At 44.7% G+C, this 13,947-nt stretch overlaps 1 long non-coding RNA gene across 1 annotated transcript; it reads left to right on the top strand.

Annotated features, from left to right (window-relative positions):
- The first annotated feature begins 233 nt into the window (after positions 1–233).
- Positions 234–4,238, top strand: LOC134088427 (uncharacterized). The gene is made up of 3 exons (XR_009939971.1): positions 234–257; positions 1,482–1,601; positions 2,406–4,238. It is a non-coding gene; the product is annotated as an uncharacterized LOC134088427 (long non-coding RNA).
- The last annotated feature ends 9,709 nt before the right edge of the window (positions 4,239–13,947 follow it).

The following is a 13,947-nucleotide window of genomic DNA, read 5'->3' as shown; positions in this document are numbered from 1 at the left end:
CGCCATGATGGACAAGGTACACACACACACACACACACACACACACACACACACACACACAACACACATAATGCATCTTCGCCATGATGGACAAGGTACACACACACACACACACACACACACACACACACACACACACACACAACACACATAATGCATCTTCGCCATGATGGACAAGGTACACACACACACACACACACACACACACACACACACACACACAACACACATAATGCATCTTCGCCATGATGGACAAGGTGCACACACACACACACACACACACACACACACACACACACACACACACACACATACACACATACATATATAACCGCATCTTTGCCATGATGGATAAGGTACACACACACACACACACACACAGCCATGATGGATAAGGTACACACACACACACACACACACATAACACATCTTCACCATGATGGATGAGGTACAAACACACACACACACACACACACACACACACACACACACACACACACCACACACACACACATATAACACATCTTCGCCATGATGGATAAGGTACACACACACACACACACACACACATCTGTGCGCATTAGACTGAGGACTGTGAGTTAATCAGAGAGTTTCTCACACTGCTGGCCTGTGGGCATTTCCACTGGCAGCATAGGAGTGCTGAGGGGAGGTGTGTGTGTGTGTGTGTGTGTGTGTGTGTGTGTGTGTGTGTGTGTGTTTGGGGTTGGCAAGTTTCTCTCCCCTCCATATAACAGTAGTGCCAGAGGGAGCAGCACTTCCTTATGAGCCTCTTGGGATTGAGTGTGTGTGTGTGTGTGTGATCGGTGAAGCGCAGCATGGTCAGATTACAGTAAACTGGACAGAATAGGAGGAGGAGGAGGAGGAGGAGGAGGAAGATCAGAGCTCCTTGCTGAACGATGAGCTGGGTTCGGCTCAGGTCATATGTGGGGGAGGTTCGGTCAAGAGAGTGGGGGTGTGTGTGGGGGAGGTTGAATTCAGTCGAGAGGATGGGGGTGTGTGTGGTGTTGTGTGGGGAGGTTCGGTCCAGTCAAGAGGGTGGGGTGTGTGTGTGTTGTTTCGGGTCACTTGGGGTCAGGAGGGTTGGCGGCTCCAGGCTGCACGCTATGATGGAGGCCGTGTGTGTGTGTGTGTGTGTGTGTGTATGCGTGTGTGATGGAGGCATGACCAGTGGAGTGCAGAGAGGGGTGCAACAGAGATGAGGAGGGAGACCTCAGAGAGACTGCTCCCCCTGCTGCTCACAAGGGAGAATTACCCTCAGCTGCCAAATGTGTGCGTGCGTGCGTGTCTTTGTGTGTGTGTGTGTGTGGGTGGGTGTATGTGTGTGGTGCTGATAACTGCACAGAAAGCTGGATATGTGTTTTCTCTGTGTTTACTCGCTGATCAGACCTTGACATGTTCTGTGTGTGTGTGTGTGTGTGTGTGTGTGTGTGTGTGTGTGTGTGTGTGTGTGTGTGTTGTAGAACGCGGATGGGAAGCTGACACTGCAGGAGTTCCAGGAGGGCTCCAAGGCAGACCCCTCCATTGTACAGGCGCTCTCTCTTTACGACGGACTGGTGTAGATGCCACAGCACTGCCCCAAGGTATACACACACACACACACACACACACACACACACACACACACACACACACACACACACACAGACACAGCTCTCTCTTTGCTATGATTATGCTGTAGATTCTTCTGCCCTGCACCAGGGTGAGTACACACACACACACACACACACACACACACACACTGGCCTTTGTGTATGCTCAATGTGCCCTTCACTTCTCTATCAATTATTCACCTCCCATCTGCTCATTTCTAGCAATCAGCAGCCAAGGAGTGTGTGTGTGCATGCGTGCGTGCTTGCATGTGTGTGTGTGTGAGAGAGAGGGGCTCACGGCTGCTGCCAGTGTCTTTACAGTCCCCTTACTCCAGTCTCCACAACCACACACACACACACACTCACTCACCAGTGCAGGCGGTGTGTGTGTGTGTGTGTGTGTGTGTGTGTGTGTGTGTGTGTGTGTGTGGCGTTCGGGTCAGACATAGATGACCTCTGGCATGTGCTGATGAGCTGCAGTTGGCTTGTGTCGTGTCTGCTTATGTGCTGTGTAAGCAAACTGGGCACTGGCTTTCATGTGTGTGTGTGTGTGTGTGTGTGTTTCTCTCTCTCCATGATTTTTTTTATATTTATGGTAATACACTGTATATGTGTTACGAAAATGTGTGTGTGTGTGTGTGTGTGTGTGTGTGTGTGTGTGTGTGTGTGTGTGTGTGTGTGTGTGTGTTTTCTCTCTATCTCTCTGTTATGTTATGATTTATTGTATTATACAGTATATGTCTTAACAATGTGTGTGTGTGTGTGTGTGTGTGTGTGTGTGTGTGTGTGTTCCAGGTGGGTGAGAGGTGATCCCCAGTGTCATCTCTCACACAGTGAGGTGACGAGTGTTGTTGGAGCCGCCTGTCTGAGGACTCATGGGAAACGCACGGGATTGTGGGAAACCACCCGACTGGCCTCTTGTCCATCGTCATGGCTACGAACTTTGGCCCTCATTTACTCACCAGGTGGAGGACGCATCCAGACCAGACCGTGTTTATTCTGGATATGTGTGTGTATGGTGTGTGTGAGAGAGAGTGAATGAGTGAGAGAGAGAGAGGGAGAGAGAGAGAGAGGGAGGGAGGGAGACAGAGAAAGAGAGAGAGAGAGAGAGAGAGAGGGAGAAAGGGAGAGAGAGAGAGAAAGAGAGAGAGGGAGAGAGACAGAGAGAGAGATTGTACACTAAGACATCCACTACACATTTTGTGTTTGTGGGACACATTTAGAACAAGAGGTAAAGAATGGTATAAAGTGAGTGAGAGAGTGATGTGTGTGTGTGTGTGTGTGTGTGTTTCTGAATTGGTATACATTGAGGAACGCTGAGGAACTCTGTAATGTGGATTCCTGTTTGCTGAAGAACACTTGAAGAGGAGCAGTCGACTGGACCGGACTCTATAACATAAGGAAACAACTGATCTCAGCCTGTACATACTGCACAGTGCATACTGCACAGTACATACTCAACAGTACATACTGCACAGTACATACTCAACAGTACATACTCAACAGAGCATACTGCACAGTACATACTCAACAGAGCATACGGCACAGTACATACTCAGCAGTACATACTCAACAGAGCATACGGCACAGTACATACTCAACAGTACATACTCAACAAAGCATACTCAACAGAGCATACTCAACAGTACATACTGCACAGTACATACTCAACAGTACATACTCAACAAAGCATACTCAACAGAGCATACTCAACAGTCCATACTGCACAGTACATACTCAACAGTACATACTCAATAAAGCATACTGCACAGTACATACTCAACAAAGCATACTCAACAGCATATTCAACAGTATATACTACACAGTACATACGGCACAGAGCATACTCAACAGTACATACTGCACAGAGTATACTCAACAGTACATACTGCACAGTACATACGGCACAGAGCATAATCAACAGTACATACTACACAGTACATTTCTGCACAGTACATACTGCACAGAGCATACTCAACAGTACATACTGCACAGAGCATACTCAACAGTATACTGCACAGTACATTTCTGCACAGTACATACTGCACAGAGCATACCCCATAGAGCACACTTCAGACATGACCTGTGCATACTCTGCAGACATTCGAAACATGCCGTCCTGCTTTGCATCCATTCTGCTGAAGTCATGATTGCACTTATATAATAGTTTACATGCTTGATGTATTAATTAATTTATTTGATTTATTTGTTATTAATTGTTAGAAAAAAGTGTGTATGTGTAAGAGAAAAGAAATGAGATGGATTCTTTCCTATTGCCTATGAAGTGGAGAGGGCGCGTGGTCATGCTTTGACCGATTATACTTGTATGCTGTCTCCAGTCTGATGTGTTTCTGCTTGTTTGTGTGTGTGTGTGTGCGCGTGTATGCCTCACTGACTTGTCTGTCCAGACCCCCCTGTAGCCCTCTCCCACACACACACACACACACACACACACAGACACACACTCGCTGTAGCCACACTGTCCTGATTTAGCACGTGTGTATGGAGTGTGACTGGCTGGCCTGCTCCCGCTGTACTGTGCTGTGCGTGCGTACTCTGAGACACACACAAGCAGCCTGTTGTCTGTGCTCGCCTGCTTGTCTTCATAAAAGCCCTTGACATTGGCAAGCCTGCGCTGCGGCGCTCTTTGTGTCTGTTTCCTGTGTGTTGTGTTTGTGGTAAACAGAGCTCGGGAGCGCCGCGTCGTTACGCCGTTTACTCTCAGCCGCGCTGCGCCTCCCTGCCAGGCTCACGCCATCGTGTGACATCGGCCTCCTGGCAGGCAAGGACACGCCGAGCGCTTCTCCCATTACCCCTCATAAACGCCATGGCAACAGTCCTCCTGCAGACAGGTCCTCAACTCTCATTCACATTAAAGGCAGGTCCTCAACTCTCATTCACATTAAAGGCAGGTCCTCAACTCTTGTTCACATTAAAGGCAGGTCCTCAACTCTCATTCACATTAAAGGCAGGTCCTCAACTCTCATTCACATTAAAGGCAGGTCCTCAACTCTTATTCACATTAAAGGCAGGTCCTCAACTCTCATTCACATTAAAGGCAGGTCCTCAACTCTCATTCACATTAAAGGCAGGTCCTCAACTCTTATTCACATTAAAGGCAGGTCCTCAACTCTTATTCACATTAAAGGCAGGTCCTCAACTCTTATTCACATTAAAGGCAGGTCCTCAACTCTCATTCACATTAAAGGCAGGTCCTCAACTCTCATTCACATTAAAGGCAGGTCCTCAACTCTCATTCACATTAAAGGCAGGTCCTCAACTCTCATTCACATTAAAGGCAGGTCCTCAACTCTCATTCACATTAAAGGCAGGTCCTCAACTCTTATTCACATTAAAGGCAGTTATTCAACTCATTCACATTAAAGGCAGGTCCTCAACTCTCATTCACATTAAAGGCAGGTCCTCAACTCTTATTCACATTAAAGGCAGTTATTCAACTCATTCACATTAAAGGCAGGTCCTCAACTCTCATTCACATTAAAGGCAGGTCCTCAACTCTTATTCACATTAAAGGCAGTTATTCAACTCATTCACATTAAAGGCAGGTCCTCAACTCTTATTCACATTAAAGGCAGGTCCTCAACTCTCATTCACATTAAAGGCAGGTCCTCAACTCTCATTCACATTAAAGGCAGGTCCTCAACTCTCATTCACATTAAAGGCAGGTCCTCAACTCTCATTCACATTAAAGGCAGGTCCTCAACTCTCATTCACATTAAAGGCAGGTCCTCAACTCTTATTCACATTAAAGGCAGGTCCTCAACTCTTATTCACATTAAAGGCAGGTCCTCAACTCTTATTCACATTAAAGGCAGGTCCTCAACTCTTATTCACATTAAAGGCAGCTATTCGACTCATTCACATTAAAGGCAGGTCCTCAACTCTTATTCACATTAAAGGCAGCTATTCGACTCATTCACATTAAAGGCAGGTCCTCAACTCTTATTCACATTAAAGGCAGCTATTCGACTCATTCACATTAAAGGCAGGTCCTCAACTCTGGCTGTCATTAAAGGCAGGTCCCCAACTCTGGCTGTCATTAAAGGCAGGTCCTCAACTCTCATTCACATTAAAAGGCAGGTCCTCAACTCTCATTCACATTAAAGGCAGTTATTCGACTCTCATTCACATTAAAGGCAGGTCCTTAAAGGGATAATCCGGAGTGAAATGCACTTTAGATAAATTTTTCGGACTATTGGGAGTACATACGTTGAGTTGACAACTCTGATTCTTATTAAAGACAGGTCCTTTAACTCTCATTCACATTAAAGGCAGGTCCTCAAATCTCATTCACATTAAAGGCAGTTATTCAACTCTCATTCACATTAAAGGCAGGTCCTCAACTCTCATTCACATTAAAGGCAGTTATTCAACTCTCATTCACATTAAAGGCAGGTCCTCAACTCTCATTCACATTAAAGGAAGTTATTCGACTCTCATTCACATTAAAGGCAGGTCCTCAACTCTGGCTGTCATTAAAGGCAGGTCCCAACTCTGGCTGTCATTAAAGGCAGGTCCCCAACTCTGGCTGTCATTAAAGGTAGGTCCTCAACTCTGGCTGTCATTAAAGTAGGTCCTCAACTCTGGCTGTCATTAAAGGTAGGTCCTCAACTCTGGCTGTCATTAAAGGCAGTTATTCGACTCTCATTCACATTAAAGGCAGGTCCTCAACTCTGGCTGTCATTAAAGGTAGGTCCTCAACTCTGGCTGTCATTAAAGGTAGGTCCTCAACTCTGGCTGTCATTAAAGGTAGGTCCTCAACTCTGGCTGTCATTAAAGGCAGTTATTCGACTCTCATTCACATTAAAGGCAGGTCCTCAACTCTGGCTGTCATTAAAGGCAGGTCCTCAACTCAGTCTCTAAGCACGGCTGACTGCTCTTGGCAGAGCACCAACGACCTGAATGGCCTCCATCTCCACAAACAGCCTGAAACACGCAAGGCAGCTCCTCTGCCAGTGTGTGTGTGTGTGTGTGTGGAGAACTCATAACTGGGCTCATCACACACTGTACGACCAATTTTAATCGATTAAAATGTAAATTAGTAAAATATCTATTATATATATATATATATATATATATAAATGCAAAGGTCAGTGAGATGATAGGTCTGATATGTTGCTGTCAAACGGACAGTTTGTGCTGTGAATTGGTCATCAGATGATGGGTAAAACTATGTTGCTGTTGTACACTGAATGAAGAGTATGCACTGCGTGCCGTATTGTTCGATCAGATGATGGGTTAAACCATGTTGCTGTTTCACACTGGTCCTCCTCAGGCCTGTTTGGCTGGGAGGGGACGGAAAGGAGCACGTCCCAGTTGACTGAGGTCTGGCCAGAGCGCTAAGACAATGTCAGGCACTGTTCCATAAAAACCTGGTTTACAGAGTTCAATGTTTTCACTGCCAGTTGATATCATGTTCTCCATAGCTCTGTGCCAACCTGCTTTTGTGCTATTCTGTACACAAGAGGATTCATTCATACATTGTAATGTCAAATGAGCACATTTTATACATTTCAAGCAGACATTGTGAGCGCATTACTGAATGACAAAACATGATGTGTGCATGGAGATGGAAAACGGATACACTGCAGAGCAAAGTGCCGACCAGACATGTTCAACATGAGGATCAAACAGACATGTTAAATGTGTGTATCAAACAGACATGTTCAACATGAGGATCAAACAGACATGTTAAATGTGTGTATCAAACAGACATGTTTAATGTGTGTATCAAACAGACTTGTTTAATGTGTGTATCAAACAGACATGTTAAATGTGTGTATCAAACAGACATGTTAAATGTGTGTATCAAACAGACATGTTAAATGTGTGTATCAAACAGACATGTTAAATGTGTGTATCAAACAGACATGCTAAATGTGTGTATCAAACAGACATGTTCAATATGAGGATCAAACAGACACGCTAAATGTGTATCAGACTCCAAATGTGTGTATCAAACAGATCCAAACGTGTATGCAATGTGTGTGTATCAAATATTGCATCAGATATTCCCGTCTCAAACCCGGTACCTCAGAAGAGCATCCAGTGTCGGATCAGAGGCTGGTTCCCCCAGACCCAGGCGAGCCGGTCCACAGCCAGGGGCTGCAGGTCCTGAGTGGCCCAGCTGGAGTGTCCATCTGCCGACAGCGGCGGAGATCACAGGCCTGCGTCGCCTGGGCAGGGCAACCCATTAGCCCCGGCGTGGCCGTCTGCCCTCGCGCCCACTCCGTCAGGAGGGTCGGGTGTGGGCGCTGATAAGGGCGGCCATTAGAGACTCAGTCTGCCCACACGTGTGTGCCCACAACCAGCCTGGCACCCAGCCAACCGGCTACCCACGCCAGCCTGGCACCCAGCCAACCGGCTACCCACGCCACACACATGCAGCCGCTGGGGGGGACTAGGTCACCATGCACGCACACACACGCACACAGTCTAGTATTGCGTTGTATAAATGGAGACGTCTAGCTGTGGTTGGCTTGTGTAGTCTGAGTGGCTTTGTAACTGTGTTGTGTGAATGGAGACGTTTGGCTGTTAGTCAGGGGGCCAAAACTGATATTAAAACTTTGTCGGACACTTTTTGGTACAAGCATACAACCTATCCAGTATTGATACTTAACCCCTCCACATGAGTTCTAGACAGGTTGTCAGCTTAGAAAATGTTATTTTGTCCATTTTAACACTATATTCTTAAAAATGGAAAAAGCGGATTTTTCCCCCAAAGTGCTTCCTTTTTCTTCCATGTTACCTACTGTAATCTTGGGCAAATGTGCAATATAATCCAACTTTTGTGCAAGCATGATCATTAAAAAATAATGATCAATAAATACCACAAGAGTATCACACCACAAGGGCCACTGTTGTGTCAGGGGGCCAATTCTGAAAAGGGCTTCCGTTAAGACTTTTGCAGACATGTTTTGGTTCAAGCTGTCAGTGCCACCCTATTTTTTGTTGTTGTTGTTAGAAGACACAAATAGGTAAGATATCAGGGTGGTTGTGAAGACGAAGTTAAAAGCTTGTAGGGAGAGACATGCAATGCTGCACAAGTTATAATATCTAAATGTTACAGTGAAAATGTAGAACTGTAGATGGTGGTGTATAGTGCTATTTAACTCCATTAATATACCAGGTTGTGACACAAATTATATTTAATGGACATATTACTATAGTTATTCATTCAATCCAAACATAACTGCTCTCTCACTTCTTTCGGGTTAGGGGATAGTAACTAGTTAGCAATAACAACTTTGTTATAGTCGTATGGCAAAGGTATGTTTTTCCCCTGTAAAACCCGGGAAGTTAACTGAACTCAAATTATTTGAGTACTGTAAAGCCTGGGAAGCTAACTTATCTGAGCCGGATGCCTTGACATTTGAGTTTGGCAACTCATTTAATTTGAGTGTAAATAAGTCATTCAACTGGAGTTATTAGTATATTGTACAGTATGTATTGCATTTTGTGTTGGGATAACTTAAAGGAGTCAAGTAAACTACACTAATTTTATTCACCTAATAACAACTTGAGTGAATTATCATGACAAGTAAGAATTATGTAGGCCTACACACGAAAAAATGCAATGTACTCAATGTGTGAGCTATAATTTTCTATGGATTATGGGTAAATGCTTCTTTAATTTTCTAATAAGTATTTGTTCTCTTAGCTGTTAATTGTGGCTTCTTACTGTTTACCAGGTGATGGGCAAAAATATTGTGTTGATGATTTTCAGAATATGGTCAGATATACCATTAAGGAGAAGCCCATTCTCAAAATATAAAGAACATTATGAAGTTCACTTTTTCTTGGCCTAATGCAAAGTTGATTGCGTTTCCCAATTTGACTTTGACCTAATAGTCACTTGAAAGTGTCACAAAGTTGAGTATCCCAATGGTGTGATTGAGCCTCCTATTGTCTGTCTGTATTGTCTCTTGGGGAGATACAGACACATTATGCATGTTTACATTGAGTAACTATATTACCCCTCTTATGGGCAGGATATGAGCTTCAGGAGTAAAGATTTCAGGATTTTTTTATAGGTTTAAATTTCTATTAAATGAATAGGATTACTGCAGAATGATGGTAATTGTGAAACATAATATTTATCACCATGGCAGTACTGGCCATCATGATATACTGTATCTTCAGATTATCATTACGTCTGTCAGAAGCATTACACATGATCTAAGATTTTAAAATCAGGCCACAGGCCAAGTCTTTTGTGGATAGTCATCTGCTTGATGGTGTGTGGTGTCAATGTAAATAACACAATAACATAACAGCTATAGTATAGCCGTAACTATAGTTTAACTATTGCATTTAAGATTCAATTTCAGTCAAGATTAATATGTGATAATGTGTTAAGAATACTATGGACAGTGACATTCTGGGAAATGTAATGTGTGGTCAGCCATTTCTTATTGTGAATATACTTCTTGCCATGATTACTTAATTGAAATGAGTGGCATATACAGTCATGGCTGAAAGTGTTGGCACCCCGTGCAATGCAATGAGTAATGTATCATGAATAAATAAATGTTCTTCCTTAAAAGACTGGGGTCATACATATTGGCACCCCTATGTTAACCCTCAACTTCCATAGAGGCAGGCAGATTTTTATTTTTAAAGGCCACTTATTTCATGGATCCAGGATACTATGCATCCTGATAAAGTTCCATTGGTCTTTAGAACTAAAATTGCCCCACATCATCACACACCCTTCACCATACCTAGAGATTGGCATGGTGTTTTGTTCAGTTTTGTTCAGTTAGCCTATTAGCCTGTTTGATGCTCATTGAGCTCAATGCAAATCAAACCAGCTAATAGGCCAACTGAACAAAACACCATGCCAATCTCTAGTTATGGTGAAGGGTGTGTGATGATGTGGGGCTATTTTAGTTCCAAAGGTCAAGGGAACTTTATCAGGATGCATAGTATCCTGGATCCATGAAATAAGTGGCCTTTAAAAATCTGCCTGCCCCTATGTTAACCCTTTGTGTTAAATTCCCATAGGGTTACATAGGGGTGCCAATACATTTATTTGTTTATGATACATTATTCATTCACATAGAAAGTTGGTGTCCTTAAAGGTTGGATATTTTCTACTTTTATTACTTAAGGCATTAAGATGAATTTCCAAAAGATGATTTTATATTCCTCTTTTTAGTCAACTTTAACATGGGTGCCAACACTTTCAGCCATGACTGTATTTCACTCAAGTTGAAATTAGGTGAATAAAATGAGTATACAGTAGTTTACTTGACTCCTTAAAGTTATCCCAACACAAACTACACACATAGAAATAACTCAGCTGAATGACTTATTTACACTTAAGTTAACTTCCCGGGTTTTACAGTGCAGCCAAGCAGTGGTGCTCAGGTAGGCAGCCAACAGAAGGTACCCAGGGACCATGTCCATGTGCTCAGTCTGAGTCCTGGTCAGGGACATCGACACTGCCTGGTACTGCACTGACTTCCACTTTCCTCACATCCACATATCGTCATCTCCAAGCACCTGACCTGTTCTCATCAAGCTCCAAGCACCTGACCTCTGTGGTTAAAAGCTGGGGGGAAAGCATGCCATCCTTCATGTCCCTTCTTCTGTTGGCTGCCTATACCCGAGCACCACTGCTTGGATGGGGAAAAATACCTTTGCCATACGACTATTACAAAGTTATTACTACTAACTAGTTACTAACCTCTAATCCTAAAGAACTGAGAGAGCAGTTATGTTTGGGTAGAATTGATGAATATAGTGATATGTCCATTAAACATAATTTGTCACAACCTGGTACATTAATGAAGTCAAATAGCACCATAGACCACCATCTACAGTTCTACATTTTCGCCATAACATTAAAGTATTACAACATGTGCAGCAGTGCACTGTCTCTCCCTACAAGCTTTAAACTTGGCTTGACTCATTCCCATAGATAGGGGTACTGATTGATAGAGGTTTTGGAATGCTATGTTATGTTTCCAATCTGATATTCACTTTGAAAACTGGTTCTCTTTAGGCGGAGATTGTTTTTTTCATGTTCTAGGTCTGTTGTCTCTTATACTGTACAATAAATGTTAATTCTGACACTTCAGCAGACATCCCACGAGTGTTAGCTTTCATTCCATACCATTTTTATCTATATGGTCCTTGTGGTTGTGGAGATATTCAACATTTATTGTTGGCATGTCATGTTGAGCAGGAAACCAAAAAATTGGCCTGAAATTGCTTGCACAAGTCAAAAAAAAAATGTTTTTGCTTGACAACCACCATAATATCTTACCTATGGGTGTCTTCTAACTAAAAAAATAGGTTGACCGCTTGTACCAAAACATGTCCGCAAAAGTCTTAACGGAAGCCCTTTTCAGAATTGGCCCCCTGACTATGTGGTTTGCCTGTATTGTCTGAAAAGAGTGGCGACTGGCTGCAGTGTGCTTGGGTTGTGTTTTGCGCAGATAGATGTCTCTGTCTGAACCAGACCGATGTTTGGCTGTGTGTTCTTGTGTTGAGCTGCCCAGGGCTCCGTGAGCACATCTGGTGTCTGGAGACGTGTCTTGTCTGTCGTGCCGTGCGTGGACTCTCGTGTGAAGCAGACAGCCTACTGGCTGAGCGCAGAACTTATGGCAGGCCAGCTGGCGCAGAGCAGAGCCAGACGTGGCCCAGACTCCAGCCGAACCCAGTGATCTGCTCAGCCGCGCTGAACACGAGTCTGATGGAGCCCAGACGCCCTCTGTGCGATTAGAGGACTGCGCTCCCCAGCCAGCGCTGAGAGGAAACAGGCTTCACACCCCTGAAGCCCTCCAGGCAAGCAGCCGTCTGCAGCGCGGAGAGTCCCCGGCACGGCCGAGGAACACAGCCGGCCTGCAGGGCGTCAGTCAAGGCGGCTGTCTTCTCCTACCAAAACAGGAAACAAAACCTCTTTGTGTTCACTCTTGCCAGATTTAACAAATGACAATTTGCAGTCATCATGGTACATTTCCAAAGATTTACAGTAACTGAATCCGGCACCAAATGCAAATACCAGCCAGGGCAAGGGAGGTAAACGCGCTTTAGACTATAGGCTACATGAAGTTAAACCATCAATACAAATAACTGAACAGGCAATTGGATTTCAGTGTACGCTGAAACGTCTCGCACAATGAAAGCTGACATCTTGGCACACATCTAGGCGGCCTAATGCGACACTCCGGCGGAACGGCAATGGCAGCTGCTGGACCGCATGCCGATTTGAAGCCTGGCGTTGAAGACGCGCTGATGAAACTCAAAATCGTAATGCACTTTACGAGCTCCACAGAAAGTTTCGCGATGAATCAGCAAACCTAATTGGGTCAGTCGGGCGAGTGTTAATCCGACTGTGCAATTACATCAATGGTGGACAAAGGACTCTTTCCCGACGTGCCCTGGATCCGCAATCAAAAAGAAAACATGGCAGCTCTCCGTTTATCTTATGTCATTTCTTTTGGATAGATAACACAGAAGAATGCGCTCATTTGCTTTGGCAAAGAGACAAATATGACATGTCGAGGGCTTAAGTCAATGCCTCCTTTCTACTAGGGCTCACTGAAACCGCACACTCCGCAAACCCCTTCCTTCCTCCCGCTGGTGCTATCACAGTCCATCAGCTCTTCAGAGCTGTTGCATGGAAATGCTGTTATCGTTGGTCTGCTACCAACACAAGTAAACTTAGACAAAGACGACACTGGCCGTTTCTTGTGAATATAAATGACGACGAGTTGGAGAGGCAGTGGCCTGGTTTTCTGTCTAAATAAAACAGCGCGAAAAGCGCATCCGGAGCCTCGGCTTGTGAAAACCATCCGGCGTGCCTGTGGACATGACACTCGGCTCGTGCTCTCTCCATTGATGCGCCCGGTATAGGAGTCCTCTGAGCCCCCCGTTTATTCTTAGCTGCGGTTTGCGCCAGCTGAGTATAAACGACAGCTATTAATAAAGGCCGAATAATGTTGAACCCTATCCTGTGTCTTCGAACAATCTTTGCTCTCACTCCGCATCAGGGAGCGAGTGCGTAAAACAGATCCACTCTTGTCTGAGCGTTGGCTACAGGCTGCCTCCGGGCTCGCAAAACCCCAATCAGTGCAATCTCAGCGGGGTAGGATGTGCACTGTGATTTGGGAGTTCCAGTCGGATCAGGTTACACAGCAAAACTCAGGTTGTTGCTACTCGGGACCCTTTTAACACCCCTGTCCCCGCCCCTAGCCGCTTGCTCGCTGGATCATTCTCAGGGGGAGAACACACTCTCCGGCCCTCCGCAACTTCCCCTCATTTTTCTTCAGGATGAATCCCGCAGAAGGGGCTTCTCTCAGCTAAT

Source organism: Sardina pilchardus, chromosome 8, assembly GCF_963854185.1.
Source record: "Sardina pilchardus chromosome 8, fSarPil1.1, whole genome shotgun sequence".
NCBI classification, from domain to species: domain Eukaryota; kingdom Metazoa; phylum Chordata; class Actinopteri; order Clupeiformes; family Clupeidae; genus Sardina; species Sardina pilchardus.
This window is presented reverse-complemented; position numbering and strand designations above follow the sequence as displayed.